General features: G+C 40.2%; 1 protein-coding gene across 4 annotated transcripts in view; it reads right to left on the bottom strand.

The window, feature by feature from the left end:
* The window catches only part of Galk2 (galactokinase 2), a 130,726-nt gene that overhangs the window by 100,742 nt on the left and 23,738 nt on the right, over positions 1 to 6,246 (bottom strand). The gene's annotated exons all lie outside the window — the stretch shown is intronic.

Below are 6,246 nucleotides of genomic sequence, written 5' to 3'. Positions count from 1 at the left end.
TTGTCATATAATCCTGTCAGGCCCAGTGGGAAGGCTCAGTGGATAGGTAGTTGTCATATATTCCTGTCAGGCCCAGTGGGAAGGCTCAGTGGATGAGTTCTTGTCATATAATCCTGTCAGGCCCAGTGGGAAGGCTCAGTGGATAGGTTTTTGTCATATAATCCTGTCAGGCAGCCCAGCCGGAAGGCTCAGTAGATAGGTAGTTGTCATATATTCCTGTCAGGCCCAGTGAGATGGCTCAGTGGATAAGTTTTTGTCATTTAATCCTGTCAGGCCCAGCAGGAAGGCTCAATGGATAGGTAATTGTCATGTAATCCTGTCAGGCCTGGTGGGAAGGCTCAGTGGATAGGTAGTTATCATGTAACCCTGTCAGGCCCAGTGGGAAGGCTCAGTGGATAGGTACCTGTCATATAACCCTAACAACTGCATCCCTAGAACCCACATAAAGAAAGACAGAATTGGTTCTACAAAGCTGTCCTCCGACTTCCACACGTGTGCTATAGAGATGCATGCCACACATGCATCTCTCCCCCCCCCTCTCTCTGTCTCTCTCTCACACACACACTCTAATAATGAATAAAGTATAAAGCCAATTATCCAATATAAAAGAAATAATGGAAATTTTAAAGCATGCATGGTTAAGTTCCATGATAATGGTTTCCTAGATGGCTGCTGAGCGAGTGAGGGTTTAATGAAAACAAGACTATTTGCACAGATGTGAAGTATCACCTCATTACTACCACCAGATTAACTGGAAGAAGAAAATAGCAGCTTCCTGTTAAAAAGCCACTGCTTCTCTGAATTACTCCGAAAGCCTAGCATCCTCTCCTCCCGCCTCTACTCTACACACGCCTTCCCCACCACTGCGGGTGTCTTCTTCCATCATTTTCTATTCTCTGGAATAGTTTATGAAGCATCCATACTGGCTCTCCTTTAAAGGTCTGGTAGAGTTCAGCGGCAAAAACTTGTAGGCTGGAACTGCTAATGATATTTTTATTAATTTCTTGAGAATTTCATAAAATGTATTTTGATCATATTCACGTCCCCACATATCTCCAAAATTTCTCCCAGATCTACCTCCACGTCCCCAATCCCAGCCAATTTTATGTCCTGTTTTTTTAATAACCCAGTTTGTGCTTCGCATTTATTCATTGGTGTGGGGCCACCCATGGATAGTCAACCTATCAAGGGCCATATTCTTAAAAAAAAAAAAAAAAGGCTTTTCTTCCCCAGGAAACCATCAGCTATCCATAGCTTCTCTCGAGTCCATGCTAGGATGTTGACTTCGCCGGAAGCCAGCAAGTGCAGCTGCTGTGTGCTCCAGAGTGTAGCAGCCCTGTCGTACCAGGAAATACCATTTCACTCGTTCTCCCCAACATCTGGCTCTTATGAACCAGATGAACGTCTCGGCAAGGTTGTTCTGCTCAGTCCCCTGAGGGACATCCCAGCCAGATTTTCTTTCTAGTCCGCACTGGCGAATGATGATCTTCACTCAAGACTCTTTTGAGAAAGCGTTTTATTTGGAAAGGAGGAGTCCAGAAGAGGGGCGGCCTCTGCCAGGGTGGTAAAGGACTGCCCACAACTGAACAGGCAGAGGGGCTTATACAAGGCTTCTTAGGGTCAGAGTTTTCCCAGGGAGAAGTTTTTCTGCTCCAGGATTGGTTAGTTTTCCCTGCTCAGGGACTGGTTAGTTTAGTTGGCCAGGGGCAGAGATGGCTCTGATTTAAGGGACAAACTATGTTTCTTTCATGGTCCTTTTTAGCCTATTGGCTCTAATTCCAGGGCTAGGGCACATACTAACTCTGATTACAGGGACAAAGTGTGTTTCTTTGGCACTGGTTTCAGGGTCAGGGCATATTTCTTTGGTTCTGAGTTTGGGGATAAAGTGTTTCTTTCACTGGCTCAGGTCTTAGATCCAGGGTGTGTTTCTTTCACTGGTTCTGAGTTCAGAGCCAGAGTGAGTTTTTTGGCTGCCCCCTTTACCCTACATTAGCTCCTACTACGATGAAGGTTAGTCAACAGGGGATAAGTTTCTTGGTCAGAATTAATGTTATGTCTTCATGTCTTATGACCAAAGCGTGTAGTCTCTTCAGCAACAGGCCTTACCAAAACTTGGGCTTTAATTAAACTGAAAATGTTTTTGCTTAATTGAGGTTTTTCTGGGTTTGTTTTGCTTTTAGCTGCTGCTTGAATCTCACTGTTTGTTCTCTACAAGCTGTTGATTTTATACTTTTAATTTGTTTAGCTTATATGCATCTAGAATTCATTCACTGCTTTCATATGTTTCAATATCATAGACTGTAAGAGCTCTAAAGTATGTTACAATAATTTACTGAATTTCATAGGTGTCTATTAAATGTCTCCCTTTCATCTCTTACTTCATTCATTTTGGTCTTTGCTCTCTTTCTTTCGGCTAGTTTGGCTAACAGTTAATTGGTCTTGTCCACCTTTGCAAAGAACTCTTCATTTCATTAATTCATTGTGTTTTTAAATTTCCATTCCATTAATTTCTGCATTGATCCTAACTATTTCTTTCAATCTACTGAGTTTTGATTTGGCTTGTTCTTATTCTTCCAAGGCCCTAGAGGAAATTAAGTTAACTTTTTGAGATCAGACTCTTTTCTATTTTATTTATTTATTTACACACACACACACCCTTGTGTGTGTGTGTCCACATACCATACCATGAGTACTACCTGTGTTCCACAGGTAGTGGGAGCCAGTTCTCACCCTCCAACACATGGGAGATTGACCTCAGGCTTTCAGGTTTGATAGTACTTCATTTTTCCCACTAAAACATCTCACTGGCCCTTCTCTGACTTTAATATATGCACTTACAGCTTTAAAATTCCTTTGCAGGACTGCTTTCAAGTATCTCCTAGCCACATTAATTAAAATCTGAGTATGCTATGCTATTAGGCATTGTATGATAGTAATAGCAAACACCTGCGGTTGCTCTCCCATTAATATCCCACTCAAAAATATGGAGAGCTCCTGGGCTGAGGAATTATTTTCTACACTACACATTCACCTCTATGACATCCAAGAAGAATAGAGCTGCAAAAAAAAAAAAAAGCAAAATAACACCAAACACATAAATCCCGATGCACACACACATACACAGGATAAGAGAATGCCTCCGAGAAGTAAGAATCTTACAGTAATGGCATATGGCATGAGTAAAATAAGTGTTGGCAGAGTCTTGAGAAAATGAACACTTCTGTACTGTTGGTAGGAATGCTATTTGGCTCAACCATTATGGAAAATAATATGGTGTTTCTCCAAAGAATTAAAATCAGAACCAGCATATGCTCTAGAAATCCTTCTGCTTGGTATACACACCCAAGGGAAATGAAGTCAGTATCTGAGAGAAACATCTACTATCCCCATGTTCACTGCAAAGTTACTCACAATAACTAAGATATTTAGAAACAGAAGGACCACATGTGACAACTCTATTTCCTGTAATTTGCAAATCAAATACATAATATAATCGTTACCATTTAATAACAGGGATATAGTGTAAAAAATCATTAGCCAATTTTGTCATTGTACAAATAATATAGAATATAAAGTATTTACACAGAAGTAGAATGTTTAGCCTACTAAACACATACATATTTGTGGTTTGAATGAAAATGGCCCCCACAGTTTCATACTTTGCATGTTTAGTCCCCAGTTGACGAACTGTCTGAAAGGATTAGGAGGTATGGCCTTGTTAGAATATGTGACCTTGGAGGAGGTGTGTCACTAGGGGTGGCTTTGAGGTGTCAAAATCCCATGCTAGGTCCTGTCTTTCTCTCCCCCCCTTCCCTGCTTGTGTGTCCCCATGTTCCTGCCCATAAAGATAATAGATTAGCCCTCTGAAACATAAGCAAGGCTGCAGTTAAATACTTTCCTTTATACAAGTTGCCTTGGGCATGGAGTCTCTTCACAGCAACACAACAGTGACTATGCCAATGATGAACACTACAGCTGACTGTAACACAGTGATAATATTTGTGTACCCGAACCTATTCAAACATAAAGAGTTCAATACACATAAGTGTAAACAATCGAGCTAGCACACTGAGTTAGGGAGTGTAACACAAGGGGATATGCATTGAGAGCTGTGGCGAGTGAACGAGTGTAAAGGCCAAGACTATAACTGCACATGACTCTGGGTTTTATAAACACACACACAAATGACATCAAATTGGTCTCAAAAGTTCTTTGTTAGCCGGGCGGTGGTGGTGCACGCCTTTAATCCCAGCACTCAGGAGGCAGAGGCAGGCGGATCTCTGTGAGTTCGAGACCAGCCTGGTCTACAAGAGCTAGTTCCAGGACAGGCTCCAAAACCACAGAGAAACCCTGTCTCGAAAAAAAAAAAAAAAAAAAAAAAACAAAAAAACAAAAAAAAAGTTCTTTCTTAGATGAACTAACATTGCCTTACTAGAACTTATTCTATTTATAAACATTTTAATTTTTAAAACTTTTGACTCTTTTGTAGTAATTTTTGCTTAAAATGCAAATCTTATAAGCAGCAGTAGTTTCTTGTCCCCATATACCCTCACGGGGCCACCATTCTATACATCCTATACATGAGTCATCATTGACCAAAATACTGCTAGGTGGCACCAGACAGTATAATTAAAGCTTATGCAGAAAAAGCAAAGCTGGCTCAGCATTGGAAAAATCCACCAGAGTAATCCACCATATTTAAAGTTGACCATGAAGACTAGACAGGTATTTAATAAGCCTGAGTAAATACATATGATATTTGTCTTTCTGGGTTTGGGTTACCTCATTCAATATGATAATTTTAGATCCATCCATTTGCCCACAAATTTCAAGATAGCATTGTTTTTTTTTTCTGTTTTGTAGTACTCCATTGTGTAAATGTACCACATTTTCCTTATCCATTCTTCGGTAGAGGGAAAGTTAGGTTGTTTCCAGGTTCTGCCTATGACAAACAATGCTGCTATGAACATAGTTGATCACATGTCCTTGTGGTATAATTGAGCATCCTTTGGGTATATGCCCAACAGCAAGCGGTATTGCTGGGTCTTGAAGCAGGTTGTTTCCTTATATTCTGAGATATCACCACACTGATATCCAAATGGGCTGTACCAGTTTGCATTCCCACCAGCAATGGAGGAGTGTTCCTTTTACCCCACATCCTCTCCAGCATAAGTTGTCATCAGTGGTTTTGATCTTGGCCATTCTTACAGGTGTAAGATGGAATCTCAGAGTTGTTTTAATTTGCATTTCTCTGATGACTAAGGATGTTGAGCATTTCCTTCAGTGTTTTCAGCCATTTTAGATTCCTCTGTTGAGAGTTCTCTGTTTAGGTGTGTATACCATGTTTTTATTGGATTATATGCTCTTTTGATGACCAATTTCTTCAGTTCTTTGTATATTTTGGAGATCAGCCCTCTATCCAATGTGGGGTTGGTGAAAATCTTTTCCCACTCTGTAGGCTGCCATTTTGTCTTATTGACCATGTCCTTTGCTTTATAGAAAGAAGCTTCTCAGTTTTCAAAGTTTCCATTAATTAGTTGTTTCTCTCAGTGTCTGTGCTACTGAGGTTATACTTACGAAGTGATCTCCTGTGCCAATGCATTCAAGTGTACATCCCACTTTCTCTTCTCTAAGGTTCAGTGTGGTTGGCTTTATGTTGAGGTCCTTAATCCATTTGGACTTGAGTTTTGTGTGTGGTGATAGATATGGATCTATTTTCATTCTTCTACATGTTGACATCCAGTTATGCCAGCACCATTTGTTGAATATGCTTTCTTTTTTCCATTTTATATTTTTTGGTTCTTTGTCAAAAATCAGGGGTACATAGGTGTGTGGATTGATATTTGGGTCTTCGATTTGGTTGCATTGGTCCTCCTGTCTGTTTTTATGCCAATACCAGACTGTTTTCAGTACTGTAGCACTGAACTAGAGTTTGAAGTCAGGGATTTATGATTCCTCCAGAAGTTCTTTTATTGTACAGGATTGTTTTAGCTATCCTGGGGTTTTTTTTGGGGGGGGGGTTGGGGGGGTTTGCTTTTCCATATGAAGTTGAATATGGTTCTTTTGAGGTCTGTGAAGAACGTTGCTGGGATTTTGATGGAACATTGCACTGAATATGTAGATTGCTTTTGGTAAGATTGCCATTTTTACTATATTAATTCTGCCTACCCAAGAGCATAGGAGATCTTTCCACTTTCTGGTGTCTTCTTCAATTTCTTTCTGAAAAGATTTAAATTTCTTTTTTTT

This window comes from Microtus ochrogaster, assembly GCF_000317375.1.
Source record: "Microtus ochrogaster isolate Prairie Vole_2 chromosome 14 unlocalized genomic scaffold, MicOch1.0 chr14_random_1, whole genome shotgun sequence".
Classification (NCBI taxonomy): domain Eukaryota; kingdom Metazoa; phylum Chordata; class Mammalia; order Rodentia; family Cricetidae; genus Microtus; species Microtus ochrogaster.
This window is presented reverse-complemented; position numbering and strand designations above follow the sequence as displayed.